Here is a 23,236-nt window from a genome sequence, read left to right as displayed (position 1 = left end):
CGTGAGGCATCCCTCAGTGGGAGTGCCCATCAGAGGCTGAAAGGCCCTTTGTTAGGGAGGCAGGAAAGGTGTCATAGGCTGAATTGTGCCCCACCTCCTGCAGTAAAAAGGGTGTGTGGGTGCTCTGACCCGCAGAGTGTGACCTTACCTGGAGGCAGGGCTGTTGCTGATGTCACCAGAGTTAAAATGAGGTCATACTGGAGTAGAGGGGCTCCCCAAGCCAAAAAGACCAGAGTCCTTAGAAGAAAGAAGCCAGGTGAAGGCAGAGTTATGCGAGAACGGCACATGACTTCAAAGGCAAAGGTTGGAACCATGTGACTGCAAACCAAGGAATCCTCGAAATTGCCAAGGAAGCACCAGAAGCTCGAAGAGACAGGACATCTTCTCCCCACCGCCTTCGGAGGGCGTGTGACCTTGTCACTGCATGATTTCAGAGTTCCGGACTCCAGAACCACCAGAGAATATGTTTCTATTGTTTGAAGTCACGCTGTTTGAGGTACTTCATGATAGCGGCCTCGGGAAACTAAGAAGGAACTGTATGCTGAGAGAGAGGACGAGTGTGATCTGGAGTCCCCAGGGTCTCTCTCAGCGGGTCCAGCTGGTCCCTCCATCTCTGAGCCAGGCTGGCCATCATGGGTTGGCCTGATCTCACTCTGAGCCCCGCCGTGTGTCCACCTAGCTCTGGACGGGTGGTCCGCACCAGGGAGCAATCTCCTCTGGGCTGACCGCAGCGTCTGTGCCCTCACACCTCCTCTCTCTGTCCAGCTGCCCACAGGCGCCAAGATCTGTGATTCCTAAAAGGTCAGAACTTGAGGACGTTCAGAAGGCAATCAAATCCACCACCACTAGCAGCACACATTCTAGACCCCGCAAGGAGTGGGAGTGCCTGGACCCCTATCCCCTTCTCTCTTCACACACATCAAGTTTATCCCCACTGAGGGTTTTGCACTCAAGTCCGTTCCACCCTGATGTCTCCTACTCTCATTCCTTTCTACTCCCGCCCCCGCCTCTGAACACGTATTTCTAGAGTGTCCTGTCTGACACCACACCTGGCCACTCTCGATTCTCTGCCTTGCCCTCCTATTCTGAGAACTCATTCGTAATAGCAGTTCTGTTCACGTGTGCTTGTTTCTTGACTGTCTCCCTGCTGGAATGTCACAGCACGCTGTTTCGGTGTAGTGAGGACTCAGTCAGCCCTCAATGGATGAAGAAATGAAGGAATGAAGTGACCGGGTGAGTCAGCCAGATGGAGAATGTTCCTGACAGAAGGAAGAGCATTGAAAATGCTCAGAGATAGGACTGCATAGTCAAGAAAAAGTTGGAGGGAAAAGGTGAGAGCGGGTCCTGGAGAGGAAAGCAGAGCCCCTGCAGGCCAGGTGCAGCCTTGTCCTCAGCCTGGGTCGGTGCCTGTTAAAGCACGGATTTGTACTTCTGTTTCCTGCATCTCGGAGATGACATACCCACCTCCACTGACACCTGAAGAACAAGGATTCAAGGGGACAGAATTCTTCTACTTCAGGCTCATTGCTGTATCAGCTGCCTCAAAATATTCTTTGAATAAGACAGGTAAATATAAACATACGACAATAGTCACACAATGATGCAGGAATAATTGTACATCTTTGAGAAGGAGAAGAGAGACATAAGATTTATTTCAACAGCAAGGGCCAGCTTCTCTATTGCTGCAATATCCTTTAATCTTCAGAACAATCTCTTTAATGCAAGACATACTCAGTCCATTTTACAGAGGGTAAAACTGAGGCCAGAAGGAGCTAAGCAACTCCCCCAAGGTCACTGAGCTAGTGACCAGGATTCACACCCAGCTCTTCTGCCTCCAAAGCCTGTCTTCCATGTACTAGAATACACTATCCCTCCCTCTCAGATTTCTGGCTGAGAGGCCGCAGAGGTGGGGGACAAAAACAGCAACGGATTTGAAGGAGGCCTTCACCTTGGTGCTTGAGGGTGATCCTGAGCAAGTCAGGTAGCTTTTCTGACTTCTTTTATCTGACTTCTTTTATCTAAAATGGGACTGGTGAATCCAGTCCTGTCAACTTTAGTAGCAGGAAAAATGTCTCTGAAAAAGCTTTGAGGACTAAGTGAATACATCTAGGATTTGACATCAAACTGTGCCCAAAACAAAGATGGTGTTTATTCCCTGCACTTCTTTGTTTGAGATCCTACAATGCAGGTGGCTCTGGGACCCTCCCTTCTGCGCCCATCCTATCCTATCCTTGGCATCATCCCAGTCCTAAAGGAAATCCCCTGAGGGCAGGGCTGGAAGGCCTCAGGGCCAGTTCTGAGAAGATGGGAAACACACCAGCTGAGCACAGCTTTCCTGCAACTGAGAGCAGAGGGCTCAGGGCCAAGAGGCAGCCCCTTCCTGGGCCCGGACTGCCTGTCCTGCCAATAGAGGTTCTGCCAGGGTCTGGGCTGCTGTGACAGTTCTAGAATGTTCTAGAGTTCTTGGAAGGTGCAGGACCTTCCTAAGAAGCCAATCCAGGTGTCCCAGTGTAGACAGGACAGATTGTGGAAGCAGGCACAGGCTGACAGAGAATGGCTGCCTCCCCTGCACCCTGTGGATTGCCTAGTGACTCAGTTATCTCTTCAACAGGTGTGTGTCAAGTTTTTTCACTTTGTTAGACTCCATGATAGATGGAAAACCCTTGAATATGAAAATTGAAGGCCCTTCTCCCTGGCTTGGTTCTACCACCGTCTTGATAGGGTAGCTCAACCTAGCTGAGCCTCTGTCTCCCCTTCTAGACAACTAGGGTAATTTTATCATCTTTCTACCTGCTGCAGCTGTTCTATGTAATGTCTGCACAGGACCTGGCCCCAACTAGGCAGTGAAGGGCGGTCATTACCATTCATAATTACCACCCCATGGGCCACTTTGTAGGTACTCAATAGAAAGGTAAGGGATGAAAAATAAACTCCTAGTACTCCCTTCAGTTCCCTTTTGAATTCCACCCAGAGCCGGGGATGGGAAGAAATCCAGCAGATCCTGGTGGTTAGAAACGTGACATCCAAAAATGTCTGTTTTCAAGTCACATTTCTTTCTTTCCTGCAGCTGTCAGAGGCTAGAATTACTTTAGAAACTGTGGCCAGCCTTTTGGGAGGTGGGCTGTGCAGGAGAGAGATCTGCTCAGATGAAGAGAAGATAATACACCACACAAGAGGCCCCGGCCAGTGATGACGTCATTTGGCCTGGCAGCCTGAGTGAGGAGGAATTTCCCTTGTACCTGACAATAACATTTTTTTCAAAATAAAATATGTTGAGGTTGAGAAGTTTATCTTGGCGGAGCATTGTACCATTAGCTCAAGATTAAATGCATCCTGTCCAAATTCTTTTGCTACTTGTAAGGGGCCTCAGGCCCTCAGCCTCCAGATGTTGATTCCACGGAGACCTCAGGGAAGGAAGCTAATTGTTCTTTGCATTAGAAGTGTCCAAACTGGCCTGGGGTAGCTGTCCCCACATACTCCCCAGAACCCCCTTGGGGACCCAAGCCCTCCTGCTCCCAGCTACTGGCAGTGTTGCCTACTGATAGCTCCCAGCTGAGTCCCTCCTGGACATGACCCTTGGCTGAAGGCCATTGCTACTTGAAAAGTTATGGCCCCCATCCCATGAGGCAGCTCAATCCGATTTGTTGATATAGAGGTACGAACCCACCAGCCCCCTGCTTCAACCTGGGACAAGTCCGAAGAGCCACCCTAGTTCAGATTACCCTGTGAAACTGGCTGAGGTTTGTTACAAAGATACCAGAGTTCAGCTCCTTCTGGCTAATTGTACTTCCTTCACTGCCCTTCAGGGGTTGATTCAGAGAGCTGTCCCCAACGTATTTACCGTACTCATGTCTCCTGCTCAGAGATTCTGCTGCCAGGATTGGTTTGAGGAAGCCGAGCGACTCTCCTTGAGACTTTGGAGTTCAGTCACTCACTGGCCACTTGGCCAAGAGGACCCTATCACTTGCGGTGGAGCCCTGATTGCCCCAAGGTATGCTGTGAACTTTGTTAAGAGTTTCGTAATGAACTTGGATGGAATACTGTATCCATGGAAAGGAATACACTGGTGTGTGCGTGCTAAGTCACCTCAGTCTTGTCTGACTCTTTGTGACCCCATGGACTGTAGCCCACCAGACTCGTCTGTCCATGGGATTCTCCAGGCAAGAATACTGGAGGGGATTGCCGTGCCCTCCTCCAGGGGATCTTCCTGATCCAGGGAGCGAAGCCTCATCTGTTATGTCTCCTGCATTGGCAGGCAGGTTCTTTATCACTAGTGCCGCCTGGAAAGCCCACACGGGTGGGGACAGTATCTCAGATATTTGAGAGTCTGACAGAAAGGGGGAACAATGGAGCAGGGAGGCTGTTACTGAGAATGACTGATGTGTTTGAGAATGATGTGGGAGGCTGTGGATGAGTGATCAAAAAGGTCAAGTGTGAAAGCCAGAGGACCTTTCTGATAGCATGTAAGGAGATCACCTGCAACCTGAAGGCAGAAGAAGCTGAGCGGCAAGTCTGGGACTTAATTATCAGGGTAGTGGAGCTCCAGAGATGGCTGAATCCTCAAGCCTGGCAAGTCTGCTATGCTAAGGTCAGAGTTCTTGTTCAAAGTAACTTGAGGCTGAAACACAGTTCAGTTCTTGCCTCTGACCAGTCCTGCTGCCTTCACTTTTCACACGAGTTGTTCCCAAGAGCCCTCCGCAACAATGGTCCTAGACTTTAATCTCACTTTCAGAGTCAGCTCCCAGGGAGCCCAATAAGGAGTGTTCAGATCCCTGCTGGTGGGGTTCACCGTGCTATTTGGAGTTAGATGACTTTTCTCCACCTTCATCTTATGGTCTTTGCCCTTCCTCTTCTCTGTACCTGAAACACTCCGCTCCTCGATCTTTCTACACCTTATCCTTCAGGGCTCAGCCCAAACCTTGATTCCTCAGAGGTCTTCCCTGCCCATTTACTGCCCATTTACCCCACGCTCACCCAGTTATAATTGCTTCACCGTGTTTCATTTGTGTCACAGGCCTAGTAAATATCTGCAACTGCTCTGTTCATTTATTTATTCTAGATGTCCCACTAGAATGTAAGTTCCATGAAGACCCAGACAGCAGTGTCATGCCTGGGTGCCATATAAATACTTTCGGAAGAAAAACAAAAAGTGACGAAGGAAGGCTGGAAGGGAGACAGGGGCGAGGAAGGATGGAGGCATCTGCTTTCTAACCTTGACTTTGGGAACTTGGAAAGATTCTTTGACCTCTCTCAGCTTTTGATTCCTTTTCTGTCAAAAGGGGATATAAATTATTGTTTGGAATTCAGTGAGATCATTAGTGCAAAGGACCCACTTTTCTAGTTTTTTCCCCTGGAAACTTAAGGAAGTTCTCTTTAAAATAGCCCTCAGCCTCTTCCACTTCCCTTCCCACTCACATTGTCCCCCTTTAACCTCTCACTTTTCCTCTAAAGGAGGGAGGTCTGGACATTGGCGTTTCCAAGTGGGAGATGCTGCTGAGGTTAGGTGGTAGGCATGGGAAGGCGGCCCGTTAGTGACGGCAGGATTCTTTTTGAATCTTCGATGGTGTGTGTGTGTGTGACAGTGGTGGTGATGGGGTGTAGTTGGTGGTGATGTGTAATATTTTTGGTGGTGGTGTGTGTTGGTGATCGTGTTACTGCTGGTGTGCTGTATGTGAGGGTTGTATGTGGTGTGTGTGCTAGTGGTGTGTGTGTGTGGTGGGACGTGTGTGTGTTGATGTAATGGGGTATGTTTGGTGGTGGATGTGATGAGTGTGTGCTGGTGGTGTGTATGTTGGTAGTGTGTGTGTGGTGGGGTATGTGTGAGGTGTGTGTGGTGGGGTGGGTGTGTGTGTGTGGTGGGATGTGTGTGGTGGGGTGTGTGTGTGCTGTTGGTGGTGTGTGTGTGTGTGGTGGGGTGTGTTTGAGTGTGTGTGGTGGGATGTGTGTGGTGAGGGTGTGTGTGTGCTGGTAGTGGTGTGTGTAAGAGTGTGTGTGGTGGGGTGTGTGTGAGTGTGTGTGGTGGTGTGTGTGTGTGGTGGGGTGTGTGTGAGTGTGTGTGGTGGGATGGGTGTGTGTGTGGTGGGGTGTGAGTATTTGCTGGTGGTGGGGTGTGTGTGTGTGGTGGGATGTGTGTAGTGGGGGGGGTGTGTGTGGTGGGATGTGTGTGGTGGAGGGTGTGTGTGTGTGGTGGGATGTGTGTGGTGGGGTGTGTGTGAGTGTGTGTGGTGGGATGTTTGTGGTGGGGTGTGTGTGGTGGGATGTGTGTGGTGGGGGGGGTGTGTGTGGTGGGATGTGTGTGGTGGGGTGTGTGTGAGTGTGTGTGGTGGGATGTTTGTGGTGGGGTGTGTGTGGTGGGATGTGTGTGGTGGGGGGGGTGTGTATGGTGGGATGTGTGTGGTGGGGTGTGTGTGAGTGTGTGTGGTGGGATGTTTGTGGTGGGGTGTGTGTGGTGGGGTGTGTGTGGTGGGGTGGGGGGTGTGTGTGTGTGGTGTTGCTGGTAGGCTGTGTGCATATGAAGTGTGTGAGGGTGCCTCAGAGGTCTAACCCTCACAGTAGTCAACAGCGAGCGTCAGGCTCTCAGGAAGCCCGGCTTCCATCCTGGAACGATCCCATGGTGAATTCCCCGGGAAGGCTGCTCCTGGGCACTGCTAATCAGGAGCATTGCCAGCTGCTCTGATTCTGGGATTTTCCATCTCGATTTCTACTTTCTTTTCAAAGTTTTTTTCTTTACCTTATTGAGCATTGTAAACAGGATGGGCTTTTTGTTCACTTGCATTTATTGACTCACTTATTTTATTCTTTTATGATAGTAATAAATAGACTTGGGAAAACTCTGGGCAAGTATAAACAAGCAGAAAAAATAAAGAATCAAACCCACTGTATTCACAGTTATTGATATTCTCCCAACATTCTTTCCATACACTGTCTTAAATTTTATTTGGTCACAGAGAGATCTTTATATACAGCTTTAAAAGACAGAGAATATTGGATTTTGATAACAATCAGCAGTCTACTGCCTCAGTCTTCTTCCTTACCCTGATTCCTACTCCACAGAGGTAACTATTTTTATTTTCCCCAGCTTAAGTCTCTGCTATTTACCCCCACCTGTCTACAAAAAATGGTTATATTACTATTTTTTCCCAGCTTTATTGAGATATAACTGGCATATAACATTGTGTAAGTTGTAAGTTGTAAAATGTGATGATTTGACCAGGTATATATTGCAAAATAGTGACCACAAGTAAGCTAGTTAACACCTTCGTCATTTCACCAAATTATATTCTTTGTTGATGCTTTTAGATTTTTGTCTTTTAACTTCTTGGCAGGGGAGTTGCGATTCTAGCCCTCTTACACACTCTCTCCCCAACCACTCAGCTACACACCAATTCCTACTCCTCTTCCTCCATTTCTCCCAATACCATATATGAATTCGGCTAAATAAATAATCTTGAACTTCCTTGTTTATGCCACTATAAATATGTTTGGGACACTGATACTTTCTGTACCATCATTACATTTCCCATGATGTATACCTTTTCTCAATTCTTTGGAATTAATAATGGCCTCATTTTGTTTCCTCAGCTTTCTATGCATCCATCTCTAACTCACTCCAAACTCTCCAATAGAACAGAATTTCCTTAGTATTTTAACAGGTGCATTCAAACACACCAAGTAAGCTCTGTCCTTAATTTTTGCTCCTTGGAAACATCCTTCCTGGGGCTTTCCATCTTCTTGCTCCAATCTGGATTGACAGTTCTCTCATGGCATGTGTCCTGTGCCTTCTCTTACCAATTCCTTGGGCTTTCCCATCCCTTGTGTTGGCTCTGCAAAGTCCGATATACCCTGTATTTATTTTAAGGGCTTTAAAATTTTTTAACAGCTTTATTGAGGAGTAATTAACAAACAGTAAACTTCACATTAAAATGTACAACTTGAAACATGTTGACCTATGTATGCATTTACAAAACAATCACCACAGTTGAGATGATGAAAATATCATATATCCATCATCCCCTAAAATGTCCTTGTGTCTCTTTGTAATCTCTGTCTTCTGTCCTTACCCCATCCACCTGCAACCACTGATCTGCTTTCTGTCCTATAGAGTGGTTGGCACTTTTTAGAATTTTATACAAATGGCTTTATCTAGTATGCACATGTTTTTGTCTGACTTCATTTGCTCAACATAGTTATTTTGAGATTTATCTATAAATGTATTGATCATACATTTATAGATATATCAATAGTTCATTACTTTTGTTTGCTAAGTAGTATCTCACTATATAATTGTTCCACAATTGTTTATCCATTCTCCTATTGAGAACATTTAGGTTATTTCTGTTCTTTGGTTATCAAAGAGAAAACTCTTACAAACGTTCATGTTGACATGTACAGACCTGTGCTTTCATTTCTCTTGGGTAAAGAACTTGGAGAGGAATGACCGGGTCATACAGAGATAGGTTCTTGTTGTTTAGTAAACTGCCAAACTGTTTTCTAAAATGTTGGCACCACATTGCCTTCCCATCAGCTGTGTATAACAGCTTCAGTTGCTCCACATTCTGGCCAGTACATAGTAGAATCAGTCTTTTCAACTATAGACATTCTATAGGATGTTTAGTAGCATCTCACTGTGCTACTAATTTAATTTCTTGTAGTCAAGCTAGAGTTGGGTCTTTTTTTAACTCACTCTGACAATACCTGTCTTTAATTGATACATTTAGACCATTGATATTCAGAGTGATTAATGATATGGATGGATTAAAATCCTGGATATATAACACCAGTACAGCTGGAACCATACTCAATGGTATATTCTATTTGTTACCTTTCTTTTTCCCTTTTTTTTTTGTTTGGTCTTCCATTATTTTTCTGCCTCCTGGGGTTAAAAAAAGCATTTTATGTGATTGCATGTTCTCTTCTTATATAGGATATCAGTTATACTTTCTTTTTGTACTTAAGTCATTGCCCTAGAAATTGCAATATACCTTTACAATTAATCCAAATTTACTTTCAAATAACACTAGCCCACTTCATGTGTAGTGTGATACTTTATAATAACCAAATAATCTTAATTCTTGTCTCCAGTCCTTGTATCATTATATATAAATGTATATATGATTGATATGTGATTTATATACAAATGATTTATATAAATATATAAATGATTTTTATATAAATCATTCCATTTATATATAAGCAAGCATCCATATATATATATACACATAAGCATATATAATCAAATATTGTTGCTATTATTGTTATGAATAACCTGTTATCTGTTAAGTCAATCAATAATAAGAAAAAATAACATTTTTATTTTACCTTCACTCATTACTTCTTTGGTGAGACCATTTCTCTATGTAGATCGGAGTTTTAATCTTTTTTATTTTCATACCAGTTTTAGAATCTGCATGTCAATTCCTATAGGAAAAAACCTTGCTGAGATTATTATTGGAAGTGTGTTGAGTCTGGAGAGATTTAGTGAGCGACTACACTTTCACTTTTCACTTTCATGCATTGGAGAAGGAAATGGCAACCCACTCCAGTGTTCTTGCCTGGAGAATCCCAGGGACGGGGAAGCCTGGTGGGCTGCCGTCTATGGGGTCGCACAGAGTCGGACACAACTGAAGTGACTTAGCAGCAGCCGCAGCAGCAGCAGCAGTGAAAGATTTAGTAGAGATTCTTAAGATGTCTCTTAAGAGTATAAAGTCATTGGATCCATGAACCTGTGCCTCTCCACTCATTTAGGTCTTCCTATCAGCAAGGTTTTGTATTTTAAATTTAAAAGTCTTGCGTATCTTTTGTCAGATTTGTCCTTAAGTAGTTAATATTTCCAGTGCTACTATAAATTATGTTTTTCAACTTTGGTTTCTGATTCTTTGTTGCCTGTCTATAGAAATACAATTGACTTTTGTATATTGATCTTGTGTCCTGAGACTTTGCTAGTCTCCTTTAGTAGTTCTAGAAGCTTTTTTGTGTATTCAAAAGAATTTTCTTTGTAGACCATCATGTCATCCATAAATGGAGAGTTTTACTTTTTCAGTCCAGATGTCCTTCAATTCTTTTTCTTGCCTTTATGGAGTAGCTCCCACCTCCAGTGCAATGTTACATAGAAAGGATTAGAGAAGGCATCATTGCCTTGAACCTCATCTTAGGAAGAAAGCATTTGGTCTCTGTGCAAAGTTAATTTTAGGAGTTTTGTAGATGCTACTTATCGGATTGAAGAAGTTTCCCTCTATTTCTAGTTGGCTGAGAGTTCTTATCAGTAATAGATTTTAGGTTTTGCAAATGCTTTACCCCTCATCTATTAGAGGTAATCATATGTGTTTTCTTGGTCTCATTTTGGACTTAGTCTGTTAATGGGGTTAATTATGTTACTGGATTTTCCAATATAAAGCCAACTTTGCCTTTCTGGGATAAACAGCACTGAGTCTTGATGTATTATTTTTCTTTATATATTGTTGAGTTCAATTTGCTAAAATTTTATTAACAATTGTTGCACTTATGCTCATGAGGAATATTGGTCTAGTTTACTTGTAATACCTTTATCTGGTTTGGATATCAGTATAATACTAGTCTCATAGAATCTGTTGAGAAATACTATTTCCTTTTCAGCACAGAATCAGAATAGTTTCTTCCTTAAATGTTTATTAGATTTCACCATTAAAGCCACCTGGGCCTGGAATTTCCTTTGTGGTAAAGTTTTTTATTTATTTAAAAGACATAAGGTTATTCAGGTTATCCATTTCTTCTCAAGGAAACTTTGGTAATTTGTCTTTCTAGGAATTTGTTCATTCATCAATTTGTCAAATTTATTGTCTAGAGTTGTTCGTAATATTTATTATCCCTTTCATAACTAGAGAATGTGAAATGATTTTCTCACTCATTGCTGAAATTGGCTCTTTCTGGTTTTATCTATTTTTTCAATCTGACTTGAAGTTTATCAGTTTAATTGATCTTAAAGAGGCAGCAATTGATTTCACTGATTTTTTCTGATTGTTTATATATTTTCTCTTTTATTGATTACCTTTTCTGTTCCTTTCTTCTACTTTCCTTGTTTCATTTGCTCTTTTCTTTTGAACTTCTTATGGTATAAAATTAGGTCCTTGAGACATTTCTTCTGTTTTCTGATACAGTCATTTAGCGCTGCAGATTTCCAAATAGTATCTTGGATGGTATGTTGTGTTTTCATTTCTTTTTAGTGGAAAATATTTTTAGGCTTGCCTTGAGATTTTTTCTTTGAACCACAAATAATTCAGACTTGTGTTATTTAGGATTCAAATATTTTGGAGTTTTTAGATCTCTTCCTACTATTGATTTCTAAGTTTATTTCACTGTGGTCAAAGAACATACTTTGGAAGACTTGAATCCTTTTCAATTTATAGAGTTGCTTATCTTAGCGCCTAAGCTATATAGTCTCTTGGTAAATGTTTTCTGTGTCCTTGAGAAGAATGCATATTATGCTATTGGTAGTAATCTATAAATGTCTATTAAGTAGGTTGATAATGTTATTCAAGCCCTCTGTAGTCTCACTGGTCTTATGTTTTCTTGTTTTATAGTTTTGAGAGAGGGTTGTTGAAATCTTAGACTACAATTGTGGATTTGTCTGTTTCTCCTTGCAGTTTTATTAATTTTTGTTTCATTTATTTTAAAGTTCAGTTATTAAGGATATGATGTTTAAGATATTGTGTCTTTTTGATGCATTGACCTGCTTTATCCCTGATAATGTTCTTTTCTTGAAATAGCTTAATATAGCCATTCTAGCTCTCTTTGGATCACGTTTACATGTCATATTTACCTCCTTCTTTTTGCTTTTAACCTATTTGTATCTATATATTTAAGGCTGGTTTCTTGTAAGCAGCATATAATTTGGTCTTGCTCCCCCCCCCCCACCTTTTTAGATTGTGGCAAAATATGCATAGGATAAAATTTATCATTTTAGCCGTTTTTTCTCCATTATGTAAGTAGCTTTTTCTTTCTTTTTTGTTGAAATTTAGTTGATTTACAATATTGTATTAATTTCAGGTATACAGCAAAGTGATTCAGTTATACATATATACATATATATGTATACATATATATATACATTTTTATTCATTCCCATTAATGTTTATTGTAAGATTTTGAATATAGTTTTCTGTGCTATACAGTAATCTTTGCTCTTTATCTTACCATTTTAACCATTTTAAAGTGTACAGTTCAGTGGCATCAAGTACATTTCCAATGTTGTGCAATCGTCACTGCTGTCCATTTCCAGAACTTATTCATCATTCCAAATGGAAATTCTGGACTCATTTAAACCATAAGTCCCATCCCCAGTCACTGGTAACTCCTATTCTACTTTTTGCTCCTATCAACCTGTCTACTCTAGGTACTTTGTATAACTGGAATCTCACAATTTTTTTTCCTTTTGTGTCTAACTTCTTTCATTTAGCATATCTTCAAGGTTTATCCATGCTGTGGTGTATATCAGAATTTCGTTCCTTTTAAAGGCTGAATAATATTTTATTGAGTGTATATACCTAATTTTGTTAATCCATTCATCCATCAGTGAACATCTGGGTTGTTTCTATCTTTTGGCTATTGTGAACAATGCTGCGAGGAACATTGGTATATAAGAATTTGAGTCCCTGCCCTCAGTTCTTTCAGGCATATACCTAGGAATGGAATTGCTGATTAATAGTAATTCTACTTTTACCTATTTGAGAAACCACCATACTATTTTCACAATGGTTATACCATTTTATATTCCCACTCAGCAATGCGCCCGAGTTCTAATGTCCTGTTATTCTTGCCAACACTTGTTATTTTCTATTTGTTGTTGTTTTGTTTTTTAAATAATAGCCACCCTAAAAGATGTGAAGTGCTGGGTCTAATTTTTTTTTTTAATTTTTTGACCATCCCAAGTGGCATGCAGGTTCTTCATTCCCCAACCAGGGATTGAACCCATGTTCCCTGCAGTGGAGGCATGGGATCTTAACCACTGGACTGCCAGGGAAGTCCTGGGTCTTGTTTTTTTTAATCCAAACTAACAATATGTTTTGTTTTTTAATTAGAATCTGTGTGTGTGTTCTACCACTGTGTAACAAATTGTGTCCAAACTCAACAGCTTAAAGCACCAAACATTTTCTGTCTTGCCAGATTCTGAGGGTCAGAAAGCCTCAGGTAGCTTAGCTGGGCAGTTTTGACTCAGCATCTCTCAGCGGGCAGCAGCAAAAGCTGCTAAAGCAAAAGTCCCTGAAGACTGAGACTGAAGACTTCACTTTCAAGCTCACTCAGGAGGCTGACTGCAGGAGGCTGCAGTTTGTCAGCATGTAGACTCCACTGTAGGACAGCCCATATCATAGTCTTCCCCATAGGGAAGGCTTATGTTCAATGGAAAAGGCTTACGATGGGAATAGCGGAAGTTGTGTCTCAATGGTAGCCATCATGGAGATGGTCTAAACATCTCAAGGTCCTCTTCAGTTCAGTTCCGTTGCTCAGTTGTGTCCAACTCTTTGCGACCCCACGGACTGAAGCACTGCAGGCCTCCCTGTCCATCACCAACTCCTAGAGTTTACTCAAACTCATGTCCATCAAGTCAGTGATGCCATCCAACCATCTCATCTTCTTTTCAAATGGGTCTTTTCAAATGGGTCAGCTCTTCCCATCAGGTGGCCAAAGTACTGGAGTTTCAGCTTTAGCATCAGTCCTTCCAATGAACATTCAGGACTGGTTTCCTTTAGGATGAACTGGTTAGATCTCCTTGCAGTCTAAGGGAATCTCAAGAGTCTTCTCCAACACCACAGTTCAAAAGCATCAATTCTGCGCTCAGGTTTCTTTATAGTCCATCTCTCATACCCATACATGACTACTGGAAAAACCATAGCTTTGACTAGATGGATCTTTGTTGGCAAAATAATGTCTCTGCTTTCTAATATGCTCTGTAGGTTGGTCATAACTTTTCTTCCAAGGAGCAAGCGTCTTTTAATTTCATGGCTGCATCCACCATCTGCAGTGATTTTGGAGACCAAAAAAATAAAGTCTGACACTGTTTCCACTGTTCCCCCATCTATTTGCCATGAAGTGATGGGACCAGATGCCATAATCTTAGTTTTTTGAATGTTGAATTTTAAGCCAACTTTTTCACTCTCCTCTTTCACTTTCATCAAGAGGCTCTTTAGTTCTTCTTCACTTTCAGCCATAAGAGTGGTGTCATCTGTATATCTGAGATTATTGAAATTTCTCCTGGCAATCTTGATTCCAGCCTGTGCTTCATCCAGCCCAGCATTTCTCATGATGCATTCTGCATATAAGTTAAATAAGCAGGGTGACAATATACAGCCTTGACATACTCCTTTTGCTATTTGGAACCAGTCTGTTGTTCCATGTCCAGTTCTAACTGTTGCTTCCTGACTTGCATACAGGTTTCTCAAGAGGCAGGTCTGGTGGTCTGATGTTCCCATCTCTTTCAGAATTTTCCACAGTTCATTGTGACCCACACAGTCAAAGGCTTTGGCGTAGTCAATAAAGCAGAAATAGATGTTTTTCTGGAACTCTCTTGCTTTTGTGATGATCCAGTGGATGTTGGCAATTTTATCTCTGGTTCCTCTGCTTTTTCTAAACCCCGCTTGAACATCTGGAAGTTCATGGTTCATGTACTGTTGAAGCCTGACTTGGAGAATTTTGAACATTACTAGCATGTGAGATGAGTGCAATTGTGCAGTAGTTTGAACATTCTTTGGCATTGCCTTTCTTTGGGATTGGAATGAAAACTGACCTTTTCCAGTCCTGTGGCCACTGCTGAGTTTTCCAAATTTGCTGGCCTATTGAGTGCAGCATTTTCACAGCATCATCTTTCAAAATATGAAATAGCTCAACTAGAATTCTATCACCTCCACTAGCTTTGTTTGTAGTGATGCTTCCTAAGGCCCACTTGACTTCATATTCCAGGATGTCTGGCTCTAGGTGAATGATAATACCATTGTGATTATCTGGGTCATGAAGTTCTTTTTGGTATAGTTCTTCTATGTGTGCTTGCCACCTCTTCTTAATATCTTCTGCTTCTGTTAGGTCCATACCATTTCTGTCCATTATTGTGCCCATCTCTGCATGAAATATTCCCTTGGTATCTAATTTTCTTGAAGAGATCTCTAGTCTTTCCCATTCTACTGTTTTCCTCTATTTTTTTGCATTGATCACTGAGGAAGGCTTTCTTATCTCACCTTGCTATTCTTTGGAATTCTGTATTAGACCATTTCTGTTTAATGCAATTATTCATGGTCTTTGGGTTCAAATCTGTAGTCTTACTATTTATTTTCTGTTTCTTCCATGTGTTCTTTGTTCTACATTACCCCCTTTTCTGCATTCTTCTGAATTCAGTTTTTGGTTTTTTTTAGAATTCTATTTTAATCCCTTTGTTGATTTATTAGCTACAATTCTTTGTTATGTTACTTTAGTGGTTGCTTTATAGTCTATAGTATACATCTTTAAGTTTCTACAGCTACCGTCAAGTCAGTCAGTCACTTCAGTCGCTCAGTCATGTCCGACCCTTTGCGACCCCATGAATCGCAGCACGCCAGGCCTCCCTGTCCATCACCATCTCCAGGAGTTGACTCAAACTCACGTCCATCGAGTCAGTGATGCCATCTAGCCATCTCATCCTCTGTCGTCCCCTTTTCCTCCTGCGCCCAATCCCTCCCAGCATCAGAGTCTTTTCCAATGAGTCAACTCTTCACATGAGGTGGCCAAAGTACTGGAGTTTCAGCTTTAGCATCATTCCTTCCAAAGAAATCCCAGGGCTGATCTCCTTCAGGATGGACTGGTTGGATCTCTTTGTAGTCCAAGGGACTCGCAAGAGTCTTCTCCAACACCACAGTTCAAAAGCATCGATTCTTCGGTGCTCAGCTTTCTTCACAGTCCAACTCTCATATTCATACATGACCACTGGAAAAACCATAGCCTTGACTAGATGGACCTTTGCTGTCAAATTAATGTCTGCTTTTGAATATGCTATCTAGGTTGATCATAACTTTTCTTCCAGGGAGTAAGCATCTTTTAATTTCATGGCTGCAATCACCAACTGCAGTGATTTTGGAGCCCAAAAAAATAAAGTCTGACACTATTTCTTCTGTTTCCCCATCTATTTCCCATGAAGTGATGAGACCAGATGCCATGATCTTCGTTTTCTGAATGTTGAGCTTTAAGCCAACTTTTTCACTCTCATCTTTCACTTTCATCAAGAGGCTTTGTAGTTCCTCTTCACTTTCTGTCATAATGGTGGTGTCAAGTAATATTATACTATTTCATATATAAGACTCTTACAACAATATAGTTTAGGGAGTAAGCTTTCAGCATTTTGCCAAAATGGATGTCTGGGATATAGTAGGGTACCTGGAGGTCTAACTGCCTTGTATGAAGACTTTGGGCTAATTCTCAAGGTTTTAGCCTCATTCTGAATCCTCTCCTTTAGAGAAGTCTAGGGACCCAGTTGAACTTTTCCATAGTTCTAGGGTTCATATCTGTTTCTTTATAGTCTACTGAAGACAGGTTAGATTCCCTTCTCACCCTTTTCAGTTGGATACCATTAATTCGTTTTTATGCTTTTAGAACTTTGTCAACATCTCTTGCTTGCTACTGTCTCCTCTCTAGTTCACTTAACCTACTGGAGAAAGTTAAATGATCCATCTCTCTGCCAAGTTAGTTATTACAAGTCCATCTGTTTTCCAGCTTCTGTAATTCTGTTTGCTGTCACCTCCTCTCCTCTCCTCTCCCCTTGTCCTTGTGGCCCATGCCTTTTGCATTCCTTTACTATCACTTTAGTGGGATTCCAGGAGGCAGTGGAGATAACGTGTATCCACAGGGCATTCACTGGAAGGAGAAGTCAGGGGTCCAGGCCACCAAACATCCGATTGTGGAAAACAGTGGTGATTGGACAGATCAGAATCCACTCCCTGCTTGCCAGGGCTTGCTGACCTCCACTGACCTGTCAGGATTCATTCCAGGAGGAGCAAGGGACTGCAGACATCCCACTGAAACACTGGATTGTATGTCACCTTAGACCCGGCTGTAGGGATTCCTTCAGTTTATTCCAGATGCCTGAATTGGCAGCTCCTTCATGCCAGTCCAGGCCAGCTGCTCCTTCATGCCAGTCCAGGCCAGCTGACTCTGAGCCCTTGCTCTACATCAATTTGATTTTCCTTAGGTCGAGAGAGATCAGAGAAGCCACTTTACCTGATACCTGTCCTTCTTTTGAGATGTTACGGTGATTTCTCTCCTTGAGCTGCTCAAAGCCCAGGGGCCAAAGCCTCTGCATCCTGCCCGCATTAACAGAGGTTTGATATTAAGATTGATGGGGGCGGAACTACTGGCTAATCTAGGTTTTCTGGTGGTGACTCTAGGTGAACAATGGTCCTTTGATCTTCGGAAGCAGGCCATACAGTCCTGCCTGCTCAGGGCCTGGCACAGGCTGTGGAGGTCAGTCAGAGGCCCTAGAGAATCTAGTTCTCTGGCTGCAGGTTGGAGTGATTTGCATTTCAAAGGCTCCAGATAAACTGCAAAGAAGTACATTGGGGAAAGATTACTTCTAATTCCTAAAGACATTGAAAGGCTTGGTCATCGCTGACCAGCTAACTGAAGTCTGTCCAAGAGTGAGTTTTCAAGTGAAAGAAAGATGCAGTCAAGCCCAGGGATGATGTCAGAGACATAGGGAAGGGTGGAAGCAAGGGGGAGGAAAGCACTGAAAGCTACAGTCAGCAAGAAGGACATTGATAGCAGTTCACCTTCATTTCTCTCCGTTTCCTTAATTTCCTATGTAAGAGCAGGAAGGACCTTTCAGAACTATCTGGCTGACCACCAGTTTCATGAGTGAAGGGATTTAGGCCCAGAAAGCCAGATATATTGTTTATCACCCAAATGGGTAAGGGGTGAGTCGGGATTAGAAGCCTCGCATCCAGTCTCCCAGTCCTGTATCCTTTCCTCAAACAGGCTTGGCCAGTGTTGGCCTGGAACCTGTTGATTTGAGACATAGAGGAAGTGGACTATGGGGAAGAAACCTAGAACTGTATGATTGTCCCTTCAATTTCTCTCTTTGTGTTTACTTTGGAAGTTTTAGGACTTTCACAGTGACTGTGATTGCAATACATATCAACAGCCTTAATACTGTATATCTTTCTTCTTTTAAAATTTTTTGTTTTGTGTTAGGGTAAAGCCAATTAACAATGTTGTGATAGCTTTGGGTGGACGACAAAGGGGCTCAGTCATACATATACATGTGTCCATTCTCCCCCAAACTCTCCTGTGGTCTAGGCTGCCATATAATGTTGAGTAGAGTTCTATGTGCCACACAGTAGGTCCTTGTTGGTTATCCACTTTAATATAGCAGTGTGTACATGTCAATCCCAAACTCTCCAACTATCCCTTTCCCCACCCTTGTCCCACAGCAACTATAAGTTCGTTCTCTAATTCTATGAGTCTCTTTCTGCTTTGTAAGTTCATTTGTATTAATTCTCTTTAGATTTCACATATAAGGAATGCCATACAATATTTCTCCTTCTGTGTTGGACTTACTTCACTTGGTATGATAATCTCTAGGACCCTTCATGGTGCTCTAAATGACATTATTTCATTCTTTTTATGACTAATATTCCATTGTATATTTGTACCACATCATCTTTATCCATTCCTCCATAGAGAGAAATTTAGGCTGCTTCCATGTCATGGCTATTGTAAACAGTGCTGCAGAGAATACTAGGGTACATGCATCCTTTCAGATCATGTTTTTCTCCAGATATATGGCCAGGAACACTGTATATCCTTTAACCTAACAAATAACATTTCCAGAAATCTTGTCTCCAAAAAATAATTTAGATATGCACCAAAATAATAATTATCTCAACCCATTTTGTTTTTTTTACAGCAAAAAAATAGGAAAGAAACATCCCACAGTAGGGGTACAGTTAAGTAAATTCTGACACAACCACATGAAGGACTACCATATAGTTATTAAAGTAGTTGTACAGACTGTATTTAATGAAACAGAAAGAAACTTTGACATATCAATGGATAAAAAGTGTTATGGAAGAAAACGTAGCATGTGTGCTGTTTTGAGGTAAATAATATACATGAATACAAACATAATTAGAAGTATATATCAAATTTTAGTAGTAGGTCTCTTTGAGTGGGATTATTGTCTTTTTGTATTTGTGGTGTTTTTCACATTTTCTAGAATGAAATTTTTAAAAAAGCTTTAATCTTTTTCAGAGTCACAATAAGTTACTAAAGAATAGAACAAGTCAATTTTTGACTTACTCTGCTTCTATAAAAGTGTGGTTCTTCTAAGGATCAACCCATAAATATCTCATAATAATTACTCCTTTTACCCATCCTGCCAGGTCAGCCATTTTGCTTGTGTTAGTCCTACACTTAGACTTTTTTTGTTTTTAATTATTGAACTGAATTGCTGCCTTTTTTTTTTTTTTTTAATTACAGGATAATACCTATCAGACCACAGATAAAAGAGCTTCTTTAAGCTTTGAAGCAAAAACAAACAAACCATTAGAGATCTGGGCTTGCAAATTTTAAGCAAAGATGCTTATAACTGTCCCCACTGAGTGACTTCAGAACAAAGCCTGCCGTATCAATCTTGACAGCCTTCAGATGGTTTTACCTTGTAGGTTTCAAACCAAACAGTAATAAGAATTTACAAGAGGCAGTTCTGACTGTGAGGTCTGAAGTCAACTGTTGTCAAAACAAAACCTGGTTAGTGCATTTGTAGGGTGAGCATATCATCCAAACCACGGCACTTTTGAAACTTTAAGGGGTACAGCTGTCATTCCATGGGGAACAGGCAGGAACTGGGATGGCCTGGAGCAAAAGGAGACTTAAAGTTACCCCTATGGATTTAGCTTCTTTTAGACAGCTCTGTTTGAGGGTCTATGCAAGGTAATAGAATGTGGGACTGAGAGGAGCCCTTGGAAGCTAGCCACAGGATAGCTTGATGGGGAAGCTGAGGTGCAGACTGAGGAGGAACTAACCCCAGGCCAGAGGCAGCTCCTAGCTAATGATCCAAGGCTAAATGCCTTTTGCTGATAGTTTTCTGTAAAAGGAACAAAATCCTTTTAATCTGAGGCCATGCAGAGGGTGCTGAGGCATTCAAAGGAAAGGAAGCAGCACAAAGAAGTAAAGAACTACCAGAAAGATCTGGCTTTAGATCCCACTCTTAGTTCTGGCTTTGCCACTTTGGGGGCATTCACAGGGCCACTCTGAACCTCAGTTTCTTCATCTATAAAATTGAAAGGATAATAACTACTTCTTATGGCTTACTGAATACCTATTAGGTGTTCAAAAAAATGTTCCTTATTATTCAGGTTTTACCTTGCCTTTGTTATTTATTTTTAATGATGATGATGATGATGTTTGGCTGTGCTGGGTCTTCGCTGTGGCACTGACTTCTCTAGTGTGCAGGCTGAGTGGCTGCGGATTTTGTGTTTTAATTGTGGTGAAAGTATATGTAACATAAAATGCAAATGCAATTTACCATCGAACCGTTTTAAAGTGTACAGCTCAGTGGCATTGAAGGCGTTCACACTGTCGTATAACCATCACCACTATCCATCTCCAAAACTTTGTCATCATCACAAAATTCACACCCATTAAACATAATTCCTCCTTTCCACCCCTGCCCCCAGCTCCAGGCAACCACCATTCTATTTTCCATCAGAATGAATTTGGCGACTTTAGGTATGTCATGTAAGTGTAATCATACAATTTGAATCCTTCGGAGTTTGGCCTATTTCACTTAGCATAATGTCTTCAAGGTTTATCCAAGTTGTAGCATGTGTGAGAATTTCTTTCCTTTTTGTAAGGCTGAATGATATGTATGTACATACCACATTTTATTTATCCATTCACATCTCGATAGCTATTTGGGTTGTTTCCCCCTTTTGATTATTGAGAAGGATGCAGCTATGAACACTGATGTACAAGTACCTGCTCAAGTTTCAATTTTTTTTGTGGATATGCCCCAAAGTGGGATTACTGAACCATATGGTTGTATTTATACATCACTATAAAGTGATACTTGTATATATAACCTTGAATTAAAAAAAAAAAATTACTAAACCTTTTGAACCTCACTGGAAATAATAACTCTCTTTCAGGCACTGCCATAAATGTAAGTTACCATAGGCATAGTGATGATACATAGTAATGCAGGTTTTAAAAAATGTAGTTGGTTGCTCCAGGGCTATGAACAGGTTGGGGTGACCCAAGGCGTTTGTCCTCCTCAGGAGGCCTCCCTGAGAGCCTCCTGCACTTGCAAATTCCTTTAGTTAAATCCGGAGATTTTACTTCAGCCCAAACTGCCCCTTTCTTCCCTTCAGCAGATTTTGATCCTGGAAAGTTGTGTTTAGTAATATTTTAACCACTCATTATTCAAGGAACCCTGCAGTGGTTCCTTCTGGAAAAGCCAGACTCCGTCAGGGAGGAAATAACAAGCTCTAAATTACTGGTAATAAATTAGAGCTTTGATGTAGAGAGTTTGGACCTGTGTGGAGGACTTCACAGTTTACAGGAGGCTCTCACCTCTGCTAGTCTGAGTCATCTGGTGTTTATGGGGTGGAGCCATGTAGGGAGTCTTTTACACCAAGGAATTGAATATTGGGTTGACTATTGCCACAGAAGAGAAGACTTTGGAAGCCAGCATTTCTGCCTTCAGACTCCATCTCTGGCATCAATTCTGCAACTTGAGCTAAGTTACTTCTCTCTGTTACTTCTCTAAGTTACTTCAGGTTTTCCTGGCTGGAGAATGGAAATGATACCTATCTCCTGGGATTGTTGAAGAGATTAAATAAAATAATGGATTTAACATCCAGTAGGGGCTATGTATATTGTCACCATGCTTATTTAACTTCTATGCAGAGCACATCATGAGAAACGCTGGGCTGGAAGAAGCACAAGCTGGAATCAAGATTGCCGGGAGAAATATCAATCACCTCAGATATGCAGATGACACCACCCTTATGGCAGAAAGTGAAGAGGAACTAAAAAGCCTCTTGATGAAAGTGAAAGAGGAGGGTGAAAAAGTTGGCTTAAAGCTCAACATTCAGAAAACAAAGATCATGGCATCCGGTCCCATCACTTCATGGGAAATAGATGGGGAAACAGTGGAAACAGTGGCTGACTTTATTTTTTGGGGGCTCCAAAATCACTGCAGATGGTGATTTCAGCCATGAAATTAAAAGAAGCTTACTCCTTGGAAGGAAAGTTATGACCAACCTAGATAGCATATTAAAAAGTAGAGACATTACTTTGCCAACAAAGGTCCATCTAGTCAAGGTTATGGTTTTTCCAGTGGTCATGTATGGATGTGAGAGTTGGCCTGTGAAGAAAGCTGAGCACCGAAGAATTGATGCTTTTGAATTGTGGTGTTGGAGAAGACTCTTGAGAGTCCGTTGGACTGCAAGGAGATCCAACCAGTCCATTCTAAAGGAGATCAGTCCTGGGTGTTCATTGGAAGGACTGATGCTAAAGCTGAAATTTCAGTACTTTGGCCACCTCATGCCAAGAGTTGACTCATTGGAAAAGACTCTGATGCTGGAAGGGATTGGGGGCAGGAGGAGAAGGGGACGACAGAGGATGAGATGGCTGGATGGCATCACCGACTCGTTGGACATGAGCTTGAGTAAACTCTGGGAGTTGGTGATGGACAGGGAGGCCTAGCGTGCTGCAATTCATGGGGTCGCAAAGAGTTGGACACGACTGAGCGACTGAACTGAACTGAGGGGCAAGTCCAACTCTTTGCCATCCCATGGACTATAGTCCATCTGCCCAGCTCCTCTGTCTGTAGGATTTCCCAGGCAAGAGGTACCGGAGTGGGTTGCCATTTCCTTTCCTTGTCCAGAGCATCTTCCCTACCCAGGGATCGAACCCACATTTCCTGTGTCTCCTGCATTGGTAGGCAAATTCTTTGCCACTGTGCTACCGGTGTATGCTGTGCTGTGCTTAGTCACTCAGTTGTTTCTGACTCTGTACGATCCCATGGACTGTAGCCAGCCAGGCTCCTCTGTCCATGGAGATTCTCCAGGCAAGAATACTGGAGTAGGTTGCCATGCCCTCCTCCAGGGAATTTTCCCAAGCCAGGGATCAAACCCAGGTCTCCTGCATTGCAGGCAGATTCTTTACCATCTGAGCCATCAAAGAAACCCAAGAATGCTGGAGTGGATAGCTTATCCCTTTTCCAGGGGGTCTTCCTGACCCGGGA

Source organism: Bos mutus, chromosome 11, assembly GCF_027580195.1.
Source record: "Bos mutus isolate GX-2022 chromosome 11, NWIPB_WYAK_1.1, whole genome shotgun sequence".
Classification (NCBI taxonomy): Eukaryota; Metazoa; Chordata; class Mammalia; order Artiodactyla; family Bovidae; genus Bos; species Bos mutus.
This window is presented reverse-complemented; position numbering follows the sequence as displayed.